The sequence below is a fragment of the Cimex lectularius genome, unplaced genomic scaffold, assembly GCF_000648675.2.
Source record: "Cimex lectularius strain Harlan isolate CLEC.00 unplaced genomic scaffold, Clec_2.1 scaffold96, whole genome shotgun sequence".
Taxonomy (NCBI): Eukaryota; Metazoa; Arthropoda; class Insecta; order Hemiptera; family Cimicidae; genus Cimex; species Cimex lectularius.
In genome coordinates, this window is record NW_019392676.1 from 215,517 (window position 1) to 235,165 (window position 19,649).

The following is a 19,649-nucleotide window of genomic DNA, read 5'->3' on the forward strand; positions in this document are numbered from 1 at the left end:
ATCTCAACCCCACCTTTTTGAATTTCCCTCCTTTTTGCCATTTTTCAAATGTCGTGTAATCGATTTGATTCTCGGCGACAAATGAAATGGACACGGAGAGCTTTAGTGAAGTATACTTCATTTTAACTTATTAAAATTAATTACAATTAATTAAGGTTTTTAGTTGAGATAAAAGCGGTCAAGCGGACAACGAAATTAGGGAATTAAAATTAATATTTTATAATAATAATATTAATATTTAATTAATATTTTTTATCTCAACTAAAAACATTAATTAATTGAATGATATTAATTGGTCAAGCGGACCACGAGAACTAGTGAATTCTTACATACATTCGCATATGTATGTCACAACAAATGCTGCATACAATTGCTGTATTGTAAAATTTGCGTAAATAGGGCTCAAATTCTTCTATAAATTCACAGATAAAATTATGAAAATAATTACCGTAAATATGTGTAAGTATAATAAGAATAGTAATTGCAGTATTTACGGCCTTTAGAATTTCATAAGCAGCTAATTTAAAAAAAATTACAGGCCTGTAAGTAAATTCTAAACGATGCAATTTTCACTCATTTAATTTCACTGTATAATTTTCTTGGATATTTGAAACATTTTGTAATTGATATTATTCAGAGAAATGAAAAGGTTTTTTTAAAAATAATTTAATAGAATAATGAAGCCTAAGCTTTGATCTAGGCCATCTCGGCTCAAGGGCACAGTCCGCAACTTGCACATCCGATGTTATAGGTCGTTGGATTTTAAAAGGGAAGTTTCCATTTTTAATTGATGAAACGAACTTTCCATATAAAAAAACAGTTTCGCTCACTGTGTTCTATTTTAAACAAATGAGGTGGAGAAATTATGGTCAAATGGCGTGAGAGTTTCAACGGCTGCTCTCATAAATCGGTAGATGTTTTGAACAAAAAATTACTATGTATTTCAAATTTAATTTAAAATGTGGTGTGTCCCGGAAGAAAGCTAAACATTCAGACGATAAGTAACTTTGAACACAGGAAAATATCAAATGTGTCGCCAGTTCCAAGGTTTGCCCAAATTCCTGGAGTAATGAAAATTTGAAAACCGATCGCCATGGCGTAATTCCGATTTATTTCTATAGTCTAGGAAGGAAATTTCTTTAAATAGAGAGGATATTACGACAGCCGTGTCATGGAGGAACTGATTCATCTCGGTTTTCCAGATGACATTTCAATCCTTTCAACTGAGTTTCGTCGTTTGCGCAACGGCTGTGCAATTTCGACAATTGTTTTAGTTTTGTTTCTAAACATTTCCTGGCTTTCTCGGTTGTAAAACGGAAGAAATCATTCTCTTATATTAGCAATTTATATGGTAATTAAATTTTGTGGATCAAATTTGTCTCTTCATCATCTGACTTTTAATAGTTTTCAGAAAAAATTTTCGTATGTCATGCCATTGTATTTTATTACAATTTACATGTCATAAAATCATACTTTCACGATAGCCATTTGAAATGTATAAGCTGCAGCAATATTAAACATGTAAGAAGTGAGAAACTGGTGCTAAATTTAAAAAATGGAGAATTGAAAACGTAAAAGTAAAGAAAGTTAACGATATGAATGATGGATATAAAAGAGAAACTACACAGGTAATGAACCCAACCTAATAAGTTAAATATTAAAATAGATATCTTTAAAAAAAAAACTGGCTCTATTCGACAAGGGCCACTCTTTTATTTTTAGAGAGTACGGAAATGTTGTGAAGTGATTTACATAATTCAGCGTGAGCCTGCGTGAAAATCGCGTAATAGCCTTGATTGATTTTTTTCCGACTTTCCGGAAAAGTGGCCGTTATTTTCCTCCGGTTCTTGTGGATCTGTTTTTTCGCCTATTTTTTTGTTTTCCCTTCTTTTTCCTTCTCGATCGGAATTTGTGAGAACTCAGCCCTCGGCCGACTCCCATTCATACGTGCTGTAGAGGGCTGCGGCTAACGGGCTTCGGCCACTTTCGAAAACCGATTCCAGATGCAGACCGGACGGCTGGAATTACGCTTTGAATCAACAACGAGCGTTTTTTCTGATTTGTTATGCTGCAGCAGGCATGTGTTACGTGACCAGTCCGAAGGCATGACTGATATCCGCTCTTATAAAACATACTGTAAAAAATAGTGAAAATAAAAATTATATTCGATCCAGGTCCACCAGACTAAGCTGTGATCATTAAGGAAAAACTGAAAATAATTAACATATAAATGTGACATAGTAAACAAATTCGTTCAGTATCATATAGAATTAATGATGTCATAAACAAATTAATGTGGGTCTGAAAAACTATTACATACATAAATTTTTTCTCTACGTAAGTCTGAGAAACCAATCACAAAATATGAAATAATCCTAAACTGCTATACTATAAAAAAAACTCTTCGATAAAATCGACTAAAGGTAAATCTGATTTAAGATTATTCGGATCCGGTATTTTCGTGACCAACTTTGTTATTCAATCGATAGCAATATTTTGATTTTCAAGTTAGAATTTAATTTATTACAATTTACTTATTATTTTGTTTTGTATCAATTGGTTATTTTAATTTGACTGTTTCATTCAGCAGAAGATATTGCATGTTATTTTTATTTAATTTAATTTGTACTCTCACGTCTAACGATAATATTACGTTGCGTCAGATAATTTTCAAAGTATTAATAAATTGTTTTTTTATTTTCAATATTAATTTCATTAACACTTATTTATTAATTTTTATTTTAATTTGTCATATCTTTTCTCCACTACCCCTTAGATCGTCCTCATCCTCCCACCGATTACAGAAGTGGAAACCCTATCCGATCGGCGATAAACCGGCATCTATCGTCCCGGATAAGGAGATTTGTCTCTTCAATTAGAAAGACCCCTCCTCCCAACAGATATAAAATTCCTCCCACCATGTGAAAAATTATATCTATCACCTAAAAAACAGGTTCTAGCACATTCGAAATTTGGTAATTTTTCATTTTCATTTACAAAGAGCCTTGTCGTCGGGTAGGAACTTGCCATATTGGCCAATAAAGCCTGTAACAAGTTCGTGATCTATATGGAAGTTTGACTTTCCCTCGGGGCCGACTGCATAATCGGCTAACAGGGGCTTTCTGTTACCAAGTCCGTCTGTAATTGCCTTCATTGGAGAATAAATGAAAAAGAAAAAAGCCGGCGGAATTCGCCACGGCCCCGAATCGTGACGAGCGGTTGTTAATGTTGTCAAAAGTGCGAATTAGGCTCAAAAGCAAACAGAGCGTCGTGCACAGCCGGTGGTTTTTCAAATCTTTCCCGTCGGAAAAACGGCTAATTACCAGAGGATGAAATGCGTTTGTTCATTTTTTGTCAGGGTTGAGAAACGGAAGCTTATATGAGAAGTAACAAGAGCGAAAAGTCTCACATGCCCACGCCGCGGATGACCTACTATGAAGTTTTAATGCCAAAAATTCTTTTTTTTTATGTAGTGCCATAATAAGGAAATAAAATAATGCAAATGTAACGTCCTTGTAAACTAACAGAACAGACACAGTCATAAAAATTTGAGCGTTTCATAAAACTTGAGTTAGTTTTATCTAGGTAAAAATTTTTCGTGGTCGTTCAAATTTTGTTTGTTCGCTTTCAAATTAAGACAGTTGAAAAATGAAGAGAAAAGAACTTGGAAAGAACTCTAGGCCATAATAAAATCTCGAGTTCGCTAAAAACATAAAAATATTTGTATCGACTTCTTGTATATAATAATAATTTACTAATTAAATAAAGGCTTTATTATTTATTACAAAATCATATTTAACATTTTATATTTAAATGAATAGTATTAATGACGGCTATATTATTTATTTTAATATCATATTTAACATTCTTTATTTAAGTGAATAATATTAATGTATTATTATTTAATTTCCTCTACAGAAAAAATTAATCTGTATGGTTGGGATTTAAGTAAGATCTGTGTTATAAATGATAAAACTTATTCAATTTCACAATGGCTGAATGTACCATAAAGGTAAGGTGACCTGACCATGAGAATGTTTAGTCTTTACATAAAATATGAATTACTTATGCAATTCTGTAGAGAATACTTTATACAAAGGCTTCTAAAAATGTAACCTTGTATGTTCAACGACAGTGACCAAGCGAGAATGTGATTTAATAGTCAAAAACCAAAAACGTTTAGCTCTGTCATCGTCCCAAATCTAGGTTATGGACGATTTCAAAAAGTCTAAAGAATTGTTATTTATCGTAAATTCTTTCGATTAAGAAACTGCCTCGGTGATTAATAGAGGTCAGCCCTAAGTCCACGATCGGTTTCTTTTTCTATTTATCAATAGATCCCAGGTGGCACCACTCCACATAGAAATTCGTCGAACCTGTACCGCGATGGTCTAAGCCAGCGAACAAGAGATAACGTCCGACGATTTAAAAACAACTTTGAAGCAAAAATAAACCAGTGAATAAACCGTAAGCGGTGTTCAAGAAATAATTCCAATAAGAAAATGATTTTTAGAAGGTGCGGCCTTGCATTGCGGCCTTGCCCTCAACACGTTGCTTGAGGAAAAACCTGCCGAGTCCAACAATTGTCTGTACCGCTTATTAATTTCTCTTGACAGTCCTAACGAAAAATAAACCCAGAACGTTGCACTGAATATTGATCGATAGCGGGTAGCCTAGAATTCTATCCTAGACGTGCATCCGGAAGAATTGATATGCTCGGCCCTCTTTTAGAGCCAGAACAGGAAATGCACCGTTACGATTATTCGACAAAAGAGGGATTATGAAAAAGAAGCGTCGGCCGATTTTTCACATCGCGGGGGTGTTGGTTAACGATTGGCCAATGGGAACTTCGCCCATTGTCTACCGATTTTGCAACAGCTCCGCCTTTCGGTCTTTATAGGTCAACAATGCTGCTCCGGATCAAGAGCTGTTGTGTGACTTTTGGTTTTCACCGGCTGTCATGCGATCTGAAGTGTAAATATTGGGACGGTTTCACTTTATCGGACCGTGTGCCGTTTCCACCTATGCACACAATGTCCGAAGGCACTTTCAACGGACCTATACTAAAAAAAAGAATGTGTCTCCAGGTAGCTTTCTTCGGTATTGTGGTACATTATGTACTCAGCGAGAGCGCGAAATGCGTTTATATATTCATAAGTAGACATCCAGTAGACTGTTAGACTAAAAAAAATGAAATTTTATACAATCTGCTCGTTGTGTATAATACATACACAGTTGCAGTTATAAATAAATGAAGTAAAAAAATATTTTTAATTAACTATTAAAATTCAATTCTTCCATCCGTCAATTTTTAAGATATTAGTCAATAATTTCTCAATCGATTTATCAGTACAAATTGACATAACTCTTTTATTGATTGTTTAACAATTACAACGCTGTTTCTAAAATTACTACAAATTTGTTATAATTTCAACTTTGAAGGATATTCTTTTTTGTAAGAAAATAAAAACAATGCACTTTTCTCGAAAGTTATCAATCCAGGGTAAAATTTATAGTTGGGCATTCATGACATGTGATTGAAGAAGAAACTTTTTATTTCTGCCCGAACTACACCATTTACGTAAAAATGTATGGACAAAGGAACATCCACAAGAATTGCAATAATTTCCTATACTTTGTATACGACTTTCCTTCCTAAATCCATCATATTAGGTTATTATGCAATCATTTTATACCTTATTTGGGTCAATGGAAAAAAAAAGGTGTTTTCCTAAACTCCCTCATTTTTGACAGCCCCCTCATGAATCCTACAAATTAGGACAGTTCGTTTTAAATATAGCAAATTCGTTATCATCAATCAATATGTTTTTTTTTAATTTATGTGGTTGATAATTTGAAAATATTTACTTCACATTAATGTATCATCGTTTATGAATCTTTATAACATCCCGACAGTAAATTAGCCTGAAATTCTTATTCGGGAACGTGAAAGCGAAATTTACGAAACGACTTGTTGACCAGACCGTTCGTAAAAACAAAAATAACCATTTTGCGGTAGTTAGAATAGAGCGATATCTCGAGGCATAATGACCACTTTTGTTTATTTTGTCGTAGTTTTTGTATTCGCCCTTTGGCTATCACGCAGTCTCGAAAATTCGAAAGCGGAAACCGAGCTGTACAGAAATTTGCAAGCCTGCCGGTCATAAAACGTCGCTATGTCGCCATTCCGAGGTTTTCCAGGACCCCTTTTGCCTGGGAGTGCCCCCAGAAACACTTTCACCTCATTAGAACCAGACGTATCACGCTATTTTTCTCATTATTCTTAACGCCAAGGACACGATTCGGAAAAGAAGTATTCATCTGTACCCGGTTCACTTATCGAATTTTCCCGAGAGAAGTAGACCTGAGTCTTTAAAAACGGCAAGTTTCGACAGACCTCTATGAAAAACCCTGTTTCAACGATACATTCTCACATTGCTTGCATCATTAACAAGGAAGTAGTCTAAAAAAAAAATACAATACTTTCCAGTTTATAAAAACACGGATAAGTTTTTAAATCATAAGCTATTGGAATATTAGGACGACTTATGTACATCAAATGTTGTGGGATAAGAGATGGCTGTAGTCTAATGTTACCAATTCTTTGAGAAAATTTATATTTACGTTATTTATTTAACTTCTACTTAGACGATCTGCGTTTTAAATTAAATATCGTTCAGTCGGTTAAAAATTGTCATAGTCGACTTGAAAGGGGAGTCGAGCGTTCAAGGGGAACGCGTATTCTGGAAACGCAGACAAACCGCATCCTGACGGCTTACAACCACGTGCAAGTATACAATTCTTCAATGTTGTCAACTAGTTTACTTCAGGGCGAAATGGAGACTCTTTATTGCATATCAAAGCTCAAGTCAATTCTAAGTTTAATCAAACCAACTTAATTCTGAAGTTGCAAATCTAATATTTTTCAACCTTTGTTTAACTTACTAATTACAGATTAAGATAAAATTACGGACTTAGGGGAAGATGCTTTTAGTCGATTATTAGCTTATTTGCATGCATTAGTAAAAATTAAGAAGCCCCAAGCGGTTTCTCACCTTTCACAAGCGCAGGCAAATTAGTGTCCAGGGTTTGTCTTTGTCAAACAAAAGGCCGGTAGCTCAAACAGATAAAGAGTCTTTGTTTTCCCCCAACGTTGTTTGTTCAGGAGACAGAAGCCCCCGCCGGCGATTGGCGTGGTCTTGAAAGAAACCTGCCGGCTCTGGATTACGACTAATTTTTTTTTTTAAAGCGGGACACATTAATTTTGCCTTACATAACGTCTCGTTCTGGGTCGCACTAATTGCAACTCACGGAGGAGAGGAGATCGAATCAGAAAACAACGTGTTCTTTGAAATCGAAAGGGTCTTTAGACAATTGGGCATCGGGGAAACATGAGACCGTCATACTCGTGATGATTATGACGGTGTATTTTTTGACTAAGGTCGATAAACTGCTATTGAACCTTTTATAGTTTATAGTTCATAACTGACTTTATTAATTATTTCTACTAATTATTCTATTTATTTAAGGTCTTGAGGTGAAAAAGCTAGTATCACGAGAGGGATTTGAACACAAGACCTTCATCAATAAGCCGCTGCTCTAACATCTTGATCTATAGTGATTTTGATCCACTCGGACACCAACTCCTCATCTCAACTACAACCTTTCGAATTTTCTCTCTTTTTTGTCAATTTTTAAAATACCGTGTAATCAGGATTCGATTCTCAGCGACTTATGAAGTGGCCAGGGGAGCTGTTACCAGCTGTTAGCTTTTATCGATCTATGATTTCAATTTATAAGACGTTTTAATAATACTCGGATCGTAACATTGTTATCTTCAACTAATGTTTTAGCGATCTTAAAACAACCACGAAATACTGATAGCGACTACAGACCAAATAGGGACCAAAAACAAAATTATATCAATTGTCTGTAACATATTTTTTTATAACGTTTTTATGGGTTTATTCTTAAACAAAAATGTGGGCAATTTCATTTTGGGGTTACATATTTTCTATGAGTTTGATTATTAATGAACATTCTTATGATAATTATTCAACAATTGGCAAACCTCCAAAAAGAAGCGGTAAATTATATAGCATAAGTCACCAACTACGATCTTTTTAATTAGATACAAAAAAGTTACCAATGGTAAGCCACTTAAATCTTCGCGCAATTTTTTCAATTTTTCAAGTTCAAGTCAATTTTTTTCAAACTCCCAAATTTTATTTTTATTTTCTTCTGAAACTAGATTTTTTCTGAGAAGAATGAATACCACAACTTTGATCGATTAGAGCAGCATCTTCAATTTTGATGGCTCAAGGATTTTTTTAAAAATATTTAGTTATTCAGATATCGTGAGATGCGGTCGGGTGTGATGTAGGTTTCAGAAAAACATTTTCTTTATCGTGCCAACGTTTCGATCTTTTATTGAGATCATCTTCTGGGCTCAAAGTGTTTATCTTCTGTGTAATTGTGCCATCCTTGCGTGTCGTGTTGAGAGTGCCCACGATACGCAAGGATGGCACAATTACACAGAAGACAAACACTTTGGGCCCTGAAGATGATCTCAATAAAAGATCGAAACGTTGGCACGATAAAGAAAATGTTTTTCTGAAACCTACATCACACCTGACCGCATCTCACGATATCTGAATAACTATCGATTAACGGTCACTAATCTCTACACATTTAAAAATATTAATAATAATCCATTGTATTTAGTGGTCTATTGACAAGATTACTTCTTGAAATTAATTAATCTTTTTATGTAAGGTTTTAGTTGAAATGAAAAAGTTAGTGTCACGGGCGGGATTCGAACCCACGACCTTCGGGTCAATACGCCGCTGCTCTAACCACTTGAGCTATCGTGACAATGTAGGACTACAGCGACGTATTGAGCAGAAGGTTGTGGGTTCGAATCCCGCTCGTGGCACTAAATTTTTCATTTCAACCAAAACCTGACATAAAAAGATTAATTAATTGAAAGAATGAATAATAATGAAATTTCCTGAAAAAGTTTATTAAATGCATGTTTCCAGTTTCTTTCTTTTTGCCATGAGCTGGGTAGGTAAACATGACAATAATTAAAAAACTTTAACACAGCCATGTCTCATAATAAAAATGAGCGTAATTGCTTCTTTGATGTTAGCATGTATTCGGCAGTAGGGACTTGAATTTAGTTGATGAGAGGTTTAAAAGACAAAATAAAATTATCATGTTAACTGTTTGAATTATTTGTTATTATTATTAATTTTGTTACATAAATTAAATTTGTTATGTAAATATAATTATTTGTTACTTTTATTATTGTTATTTTGAATGATTATTAGGTACATTTTTGAACCCGTGCAATTACTTACATTCAAGTAAGTAATTTCACTCATGTTTGTTATGAGAAATGGTTATTTAAAGTTTTTGTTAATATTTGTATATTATGTTTGTCTACCCACCTAATGGGGAAAACAAAAAATGGAAACTTGTTGGGAAATGGAAAAAGCGTTTAATAAAAAGTATGAAATTTCCTTAATTTTGTAACATTTTAAAAATTTCTAGAGCCATCAATTTTTTAAAAAAATTAAAAATTTTGAATTCACTTTTGAAATGAAAAAATTGTCGAAAAAAATTTGTCGACGGTTTTGGAACCTGCGCAAATTGTATGGGGGATTACCATTGTTCACTTTTCTTATCTGTTAAAAAATTGGGAAAACTGGCGCATGTCAAAAAAGACACCCTGATATTTTTTGAATTGTGAGATTTCATACTGAAGTCTGTTAGACGCAGCATTTCGTCATCTTCGCTGTTGGCTTTTTACACAAAGAAACAAATCAGGTAAGTTGAAAGTAAACAGAGAACAAAAATGTTTGAAACTTTGAAATCATACCCATACTGAGGATAATTCATGTAGCCTTTCACTTGACTTGTCCAACCTCTAACCCGACCAATCATCCTTTATAAGGATCACATCGCTGTTTATGGACCGTTCAATGAGGATATTTCTTCGAGGCATTGGATTTCAAGCCAGTGTCGTTACACGTGATATTCCGCAACACTTCGTTTATGAAATGGTCCGGTTTATTATTCGAATTATGCAACTTCAGGCCGACAAAGCGGTTCAATTAGGTTGAAACGAGCAGATTGTGACCCTACGACAGATGACCCGTTGCATGCCAAGGACCCGGCCGAATCTCCTGGACTCAGTGCCGCCCACGCTGGACACACGGTGGATTTCGTAAGCCCGGTGGGTGCGGACCGCATATAAATGACGCCGGGCGTTTTCAGAAGCTATCTTATTACATCCATACATCTCAGGAAGACGGAGGAATGCATCTAAGGGGTCGACTTGCAAAAGAGCTGGAGTCGAATTCCATGCCCGTATTGGGCAATATCCAAATTTTATCAACCCATGTGAAAGTCAGCCAGCTGTTCAATTCAACCTATTTTCACTTATTCTCTTGTGACGCGTTTACTTATAATCGTACTCACTACTGGTGACAACCAGACTTAACATGAAGGTGGTACAAGATCTATCGACCTGACTAACGTTCCCCTATGAATGACATTCGATATTACTTTTAAAAAAAGGAATTTTTTATTTTTACTTCATTCCAAGATCGCCAAAAAAATATAAATATTTAAAATAAGCCGATGGAGTACATTTGTCATTAAGAAATTATTGACTTCATTTCTATCATATGTTGATATGTTTTAATGATCTGACTTATTTATTTACATCTCAAAATTTAATAGTATTTGACACAAATTGGACGATTCTGTCATTAGCTCGACGCTCATAGAAGTGTAATATAAAGAATAACTGCGTAAAGTATTTTGGGACCAATTATTATTGAAAAACTTTCTTTTCTCCTATCAGGAATAAATATAATATAATTAATTTCAATTAATTAAGGCTTTGGTTGAGATAAAAAAGTCAGTGTCACAAGCGGGATTTGAACCTAAGACCTTCGGCTAAATATGCCGCTGCTCTACCACTTGAACTATCGTGACTTCGATCCACTCGGACACTAACTTCTCATCTCAACCACACCTTTCGAATTTTTCCTCCTTTTTATCTTAATCAAAACCTTAATTAATTGAAAAGAATTTATTTGGTCAAGTGGACCACGAAACCTAATAAATGCAGTAGAATTAATTCACAGTGTGTTTCCAGTAAAATTCAGACCTGTCCAACCGACTCATATATGATAAAACACCCACTGGAAAATTTTTCCATTAACTTAAAATCCATAGTTAATGAATTAATCGTATATTCTGTAAATCTTCTTTATGGCCGTTTATCAGGTTTAGAATAATTATTTAGAAATCGTGAGATGCGGTCTGGTGTGATGTAGGTTTCAGAAAAATATTTTCTTTATCGTGCCAACGTTTATTGAGATCTTGATCTTGATCTTGATATTGAGAGATTGAGATCATCCTCAGGGCCTGGGATTTACAAACATTGTTTACATATTACAATTACATTTTGGAAAAGTGAATTTATACAATGCAAAATATATTTTTTAAATATTCAATCAAAGTATTCCTACATCACACCAGACCGCATCTCACGATTTCTAAATAAATATCGATTAACGGTCACTAATCACCACACGTTTAGATTAATTTTCAGCATTTCGATCAGATACATCCAACATGGTCCGCTTGTTCCCGCTACTTCGGAAAATTAATTGTCTTGCAAATTTAATGATTAGAAATTCTGCCCAGTTTGACCTACTCATGCACGGTTAAACATCCATTGGAGGGGTCCATTAATTCAAAGTTCATAGTTGCCGTACTTAATCCTATACTTTTCTAATACGTTTTGCACGGTAGTTCGTTGAAACTTTATCTAGGATCGAACTTAGTCAACCTGTTTATTTATTTATTTTATTTTTCCATAACACTGGTTGTAGGTGTTGTTCAATTGTCATACATTAAAGATGGAAAAATAGTTCCAATTGCGGCGGCAAATTGTTAAAGGCTGTATAATGCAAATGTCATTTAAGCAAAGTTGTACATTGTGTCTTGAGTAGTGGAATCTTTGGTTTTCAAGTTGGTCAACGTTACATTGAAATACTTCGTGATCAGGATGTACTGATCCTACCGTGTCGGAAAAGCCTGTTTTAGGTGATGAAGAAAGGCTAGAAAGCGATCCCTCCAAGGACGTCTTTGTCCAAACAGCTCACGAATTGTAGCTTTTGAAAGGGCTCGTTAGAAACCGAGACATTTTATTCCGAAGGGAATAAGCCGAGTTCGAACATGCCCTCAGCCTGGGTTTGAGTTGTAACTTATAACAAGTTAGAGGTGGACAATAAACCCACGGTCAAATAAAATGCGAATATTCTCCTATTTCTTCCGTAAAGAATTACACCCACAATTCTAAGTCCGGGGTATTCATAAACCTCCTCGATCCCGTGGGAGTGCCGATTCCTCGACCGTCGTTTTTCTGACGCAATACCGGCTTTATGAATAAAACTAATGCGATCTTCCCCCGCGATATTTATAAATACGACTTGTAACACTTGTGGAGTCATCTTCTTTGACGGGTGCCGTTGGTTGTGAAACGGCCCTTTTTAATATGTGACTTAAAACGACGTTGACGCAATAGTACGATTCGTTACTTCCTATGGCCTTTAAAGAAAAGTCTGTGTGCCGAATATGTTAAAAACTAAACTGTACCTTCCACTTCATCATTTATAGCATGATGACAATCCTTATATGTATACTTTAGTTTACCTCAACTATCAAAAGCAAAACATTGACCTCTGACATCCTAAAAGTTGGAGATGTTCGTTGGTAGACGACTGGGTGAGCACACGTTGAACTGATCTAACTTACCACTTTACTGGATACGCGTATTCCCGCAGGTTTACGTTTTACTTCACGCCGTCTTCAATGAGGACTTCAGAAAGCCGAAGTGCGTAAGTGTTAAACATACACAGCGATAATAGGCGGACGATCAGTTGTAATAAATAAAATTGTAATTAAGTTCAGCATCTAACATCTTACAATTTTAAAAGTACATTGTTGAAATGCCTCGCATATATGATTAAAATATAACATATTATACAATAATTTTTATTCCACGATAAAAAAATCGCCATAACGACGCGCGTTAAAAATAGATCAATTATTACGCTTAATCCATTATATTTAGTGGTCTATTGACCAAATTTCTTCTTTCAATTAATTAATCTTTTTAAGTAAGGTTTTGGTTGAAATGAAAAATCCAGTGCTAAGAGCGGGATTCGAACCCACGACCTTCGACTAAAAACGCCGCTGATCTACCACTTGAGCTATAGTGACCTTATTAAGTTTAATATTAATGAGCATAAATGGAACAAAACATTCAATGGATCTGTAATTATCTGGCTTTGTTAACCTACATAAAATCATTAGGACCCAGAAGGCTAAAGAAAGAAATATTATCTAAATATCAACGACGGACTTTGGCAATATAATATGCCCTAAACGTAAGAAACACATGACCTTTTTGGATTTGAACAATGTGAACGGGCTTGTTTTTGACCAACCCCAAACAATATAAATCCGGGCCGAAATTTCCCCTCCCAGGGGCACAGGAGCCGGTGGCTGCGGATCTAGGACATCCTCTCACCTTCTACGGGCCACTTTCGGTTTCACATTCTCCAGGAGGGAAGCAGGTGGAGCTCCATTCAGTTCCACGGCCGTAACCAGTAATTGGGACCTAATGAAAACGACATTCTTATAGCCTCTTAATTTTTTTCACCCCATGAGGTTTTTACGGCTTGTACTGAGCATATTGTGACGATCCGCATGACAGTACGCGACTTTTGAATTATTTACGATAAACCCCGCGGTAGATTGACCTTACGACCAATGATAATATTAAAAAATACTTTTGATAAATTTTTATTTCATAATCTTGTCATGTTTATTGACAAAAGTTGTTAAAACCAAGAGGAAGAATCAGTCAGACAAGAGTGTTAATATTTTTATGTTTATATATTTAATAAGATGAAGCCGATAAAATAAGCTGTATAAACATAATATGATCTTAAGTTAAAAATCGTTTTTATTATTATTGCCTTATAAGTACAAATAATTACTTTATTAGCTGATTAATTATTCTCAGTTACTCTCTAATGATTAACATTTTCTTAAAAATGATGCAGCTACAAAGCTAAAATTTATTGTATACCAAGGTAACATTGATGTGAAGAAGGTCTTTAGCACAGTAGCATCGATCTAAAGATCTGTTATGGATAGAGAAAGATAGATGGGAGGGAGGGAGGGAGAGAGAGAGAGAGAGAGAGAGAAGAGAGAGAGAGCAAGACTGTATGTGAAATGCAGAGATAGTTAGACAGATGTAGAGAGATGCTGAGTTGAGACTGAGTGAATATGAAACAGAGGAGAGAGCGTAACATGTAAAATACAGAGACAGCGAGAGGCAGACTGTATATGAGAAATACTGAGATGGTGGAGAGATGAAGAGATTGAATTTAAATTTAACAATAAAAAAGAGAGGAGAGAGAGAAGGAGAGAGAGAGAGAGAGAGAGAGAGAGAGAGAGAGAAAGAGAGAGTGAGAGAGAGAAAGGGAGAAAGAGCGAAATGTATGAAATGCAGAAATAATAAAACAGATGTAGAGAGTTGAACTCGTGACTGAATGAGTGATCGAGTGAATGAGTGAGAGATAGAGATAAATAGATAGATAAATAGAGAGAGAGAGAGAGAGAGAGAGAGAGAGATAGAAAGAGCAAAATAGGGAAAGAGTATGAGAGAGAAAGTGAGGAATCTCCGCATATGGGTTGTCAAACTCAGATGATTTGATAATTTTTCAGAGAATCGGTACTACCAGCGACAAAGGGAGGAAAATAAGAGAAGGTGAATAATTTTCCAGGACCTTTTATATTTTGCACACGTTCATTGTTTCGACTGTCAAAAAAATGACCACGGGGGATGTAAAAAAGCCAAAATTGTATCAACGTCCTAAAATAATCGCCGGCTGCGCAAGAGTGAAGGGGCCCGAATAACCCGTCGTTCTCCTGGTCAATTGGGCTATTTTTCAAATTGCCGCTCTGGTTAAATGGACGATGCAAAACTATCGATTTCGAAAAAAAACACAACAAGGCTACTTTCACTTTGTTGGACGAGGGATCCGTCAGGCTGGACATGATAATTGCATTCGGTCCATTATTTCATAGCCAAACCCGTGTAATTTAATATCTCGCGTTTCAATTGCTCCCCGGGTAAAAACAAGTGGAAATGTTCCGACCGTAACAACCTTGAAACAAATTTCAAATGGTATCGTGTTCTTGCAAAAAAAATTGAAAAATAGAAACCAAAAACGAATGTAATTCAAAATGGAACTTCTTCCATTGAAAGTACTAGCATGTTGAAAATTGTATACTTTTATTGTAAACATTTGTAGTGGGGAAATCGTAAAACAAATAATGTAATAAATAATAATGTGGTGCTTCATTTTTAAATCAATAAAAAAAAATCTGAACAAATAACGCCATCTTAATTATTAACTGTTTGTTTATTCAATATTTTGCTAAATTTTCAGCATTATTTGAACTACAAATTCGGTTGAAAACATACAAAATAAATTACTATATTATTAATTAACTACAATAACTATAATGTATTATTAAATAAATAATCAAATATTAACTATATGCCACGGATAAAAGCCGTCTCTGAATTAATTAAGCAGATTGCAATATCTCCTTATATCAAAAAAGTCAATCAAAAATTGTTGTAAATCAATGAAAATTATTGTATAAAAAATCAATTGTGGAATGATAATGGGTGGTCGGTGTGTGAATTATATTTATATATATTTAATATATTTTAATATGTGTGTTCTTTATATATATTTCTAATCGATTTTTTGAGAGTATCCGCATATATTTGCTGAGACTTTACAGTTTAAAAACGTGTTTTAAAACTACCAGGAATTAAACAATATGAGTTTGCGAACAAAAACCCAAAAATGCGGTAGTCGACTCAAGGTTGAACTATGAAAATCGAAGTAGTACAAAAGCTGGACCTTTCACAAGCTATTGTTTTCGCATTTTCACAGGTTCATATTTTTGGAAATTAACAAATGGTACAATTAAAAATTTCTACAGTATAAAAGAAATGGTTCAAATGTTTCACCAAAACAAAATTTGCACATTTTTCATTTGATATCTCAATTTTTAACCTAAGTATTAACAAAAAATAAACTTCGCTTAAAGATGAATTATGGCTAAATTTAATCGCACAAACACATTTGCTGATGTGTCAAATTTTGAATTGTTTAATTAAAAAATTATATTGACAATTTCTATTAGTTTATAATAATTTTTATGAATATTATACATATATAAATTGTGATTTAATCCATTAAAAGATAAAAGAGATGTTTTCGTTTTTATGAGGTATCTCTTTTTCATACAATTTTGGCTGAATTTATAAAACATAAATTCGTAAAATTTTAATTTAAAAGATCTATGTCGCGTGTTTATTATTTTCAAGGATTTTAAGAAAATTCAAATTAAAAATGTGAAAGAAAATTTTGTTTTTTTGTGTATTTCTTTTTTCTATAATTAACGGATTTTACGAATTTTAAGGGAAAAATATATTATGGTTTATTACTTACAAATAAATGAAAATGCTAAAATTAAGATTTATTTTCTTTTGATTAGTAGTTTTTTGTTTCTGCCCTTATATTCTTTAATTAAAATTAATTAAAAATATATATTATTACTTTTCTAATGGGTGTCTAAACTTGTATGAACGTCTATTAAAATTTTATATGTACTAAGTACATAATAATATTTCTGAAAATAATATTTTTACTGATTTTGTTTTCGTGGGTCAGAGTCATAAAATATGTATGTTTTTTTAAAATAATATGAAGTCTATCAAATTTAAAAATTCAAACAATATTTCAATATTCAGTTTGTATCAACAAATAAATTTTTACATATTTTATATAGTAGTACATATTTAGTATATAGTAGTACATATAGTAGAAGTACATATTTTATATACAATTTGGTTTAATATTTAAAAAAATTATATTTTGTATGCATAAAAAAAGGATTTCATATAGTTAAACAGTAGCTCACCTTTGGAAAAAGTACCGTGGAATAATCCGTAAGATTGCCGAGGAGGTGGAAATATTATTAAAATAACAATAATAATAATAAATCCAACAGGAGAAAAAAAAAACACTGACACAACTGTTTTCTGGGCTAAACACTTGGTATACCCGACGACTCGAGAGGTCGGACGAAGGAGTGCCGAAGACTGAAGAGAAAGTCCATCGGCTTGGAGGACGTGCCCGTCGCGCATGCGCTACCAACTTCCCACCCCTTCGCTTTCACGACTTACAATCCAGAAGAGGGTGGCTTGTTTAAAAAAATGACTGTTTATTTGTACCAGAGGTTGTTTTTTATCAATTCAAAATAAATTAGAAAAATCTCGGCCGTTAAGAGTAAAATTCTGGATTGCCTTCTAGAGAAAGGTTTTGTCCTACATACCACGAAAAATCTTCACTATTCTTTTATTCGATTTAAATTATATAAATTAAATACCATAAATTTAAAAAGAATCAAACTGTACTGCTAGTAATCACCGTGGAGGGAATTGCATTTGCGCAAGCGCAAAGAACATTCTACCCATAGATTTTCACAACCCCAAGCCAAAAAGAGGGTGGCTTTTTGAAAACAAAATGTTTCTTTGTTCCAAAAGTTTTATTAGGAAAAATTAAAAAATAGTAAATTAAGGTCGTTAATGGTAAAAATCAGGATGGATACCAATCAACCCCGAGGCAACAATATACCAGAAATACTGGAAATAGCTGTGCTTCTTTTAATTGGTTAATTAATAGTAATAAACTTGTTTTTGTACAACTAGGCTGCTCTTTAATTGTGTTTATTTATAACGAACTTTCTCTTAAATGTTAGATTTAGTTCGTTATTAGCGTAACCAATGTGAAACAACAAAATACTATTTGTGTTGCCAAATATGGTTTTATTTCTGTAATTGAATACGGATAGTCAAGCATGAGGGCCGTTATATATTATTATACATATGTTCCTTATAAATTTAAAATGCAGTGGTACAAACGCTGTTCTAAGTTTTAAAGAGCAAATTGTATTTAAAACATCGATAAAATGATATCTCTTGGCTTATGAGGGGGTTTATGAATCTTTAGTCTTTTCCCAACATTTTGTTCTGTTTCGGCTTCTCGTCTTACCACCACCAGTCGAGTAGACAGGTCAAAAGGATGAGAAAATTTATAATAAAATTATTAACGATGTTATTGATTAGAGTTGCTCGTTATGAATGGTAGTTTTCAATTTCAGTTGCAACAGCCTGGAATTTAAAGTATGTCAAAAATGTGTGGCCAAACAGGTTCAGCACCCTCCCCCCAAGTCTAATTTGGTCACCTCAGACCTGTTATCGCTGCTTTTTGCCAGTCAAACGCGTTTCGGCATTTAGCCGTCTTAGGTTCGGTTTTTTATTAAGCTTTATAGTTATAAATAAGATATAAATACCAACGACTGAAATGGCGTAATGACGAAACACTTCTTACCCACCAGCACTAATGGTCTCACCAGGTCGATCAGGACTGACAAGCAAATGACTAATTTTCTTGAAATTTTGTCGCTTCTGATCACTTTGGTTTGATTGTTCTGTCTGGTTTTTTCTGTCAGACGCGTTTCGGCTTGGTTAGTATACTTTATATGTTACGTAGTGTTAATACATGTTGTGTGCTAACAGAGGTTTCTTTTTTATAACTAAGCTGTCAGGGCACAACACACGACAAGCCACACCAGAGTTCGCTTGTTCCTGGGTTTGTTGCGTTTTGCGGCTCTTATCTGCCAGATGTATTTCAGATTTAAGCTATGCCAGTTATTGTTTATTTGACTTAGATAATTTATGACAGGGTGTGATTGACAGAATACACTGAGGATGGCGAAATGCCAGACAGCTTTGATCTCGATAATGCTAGCACGCTACTGATTTTCATTTAAATTTTCTTTTATAGTTTTTTAACATTTTGGTCTGCCTGCTTCTTTGTTTTGTTGTCTGGGTTTTTTATTATTTTCATAGTTTTTTAAAAGTATTTTTTTAATGTTATGTAACGTATAATTGATGTGTGCTATCAGTCAGGACCTTTTTATAACATGCCTAAATCAAGCAAACCAAAATTAGACCACATTAGACTGTAACATGCAAATATATATCTGACAGAAAAACCAGCAATAACGGGCAGAAGTTTTGTCCTTTCAGATTATTCAGATTTGCCTGCCTATCCTCTCCAGATTCTTCTCTCAGAGGTGTTTCAGTGTTTCCTGTCTGTTTCTGATTGTCAGTGTGACTTATATAATTATAGCAAGAATTAAGTATAGTTATATTATAGTAAATAATTAAGTAAGAATACGATTACCGAAAAAAAATCACGGATCAACCGCTGAAAATACAGAAAAGAGGAACCATGTATGTCCGACCAAATAAAATTTCTTGATTTTTAATCAAAATATAATGCACATAATATAAGACATAAAATGCACTCAATTGGAAACATGGGATTTGACTCTAGTAAATCTATCTTTATCTCAATTTGGTTGTTTTATTTATAAAATAAGATGTTTGCCCAATTAACCTA

General features: G+C 34.0%; 1 protein-coding gene across 3 annotated transcripts in view; it reads right to left on the minus strand.

The window, feature by feature from the left end:
• Window positions 1–19,649, minus strand: part of LOC106660839 — a 251,418-nt gene that overhangs the window by 104,472 nt on the left and 127,297 nt on the right. Inside the window, exon 1 of one of the 3 annotated variants that reach the window (XM_014383818.2) lies at window positions 17,101–17,276. The exons of the other annotated variants lie outside the window; for them this stretch is intronic. The gene's annotated coding sequence lies outside the window, so the exon portion shown is untranslated. Of the gene's footprint in view, window positions 1–17,100; window positions 17,277–19,649 lie in introns of those variants that run through there. 3 annotated transcript variants of the gene reach the window in all.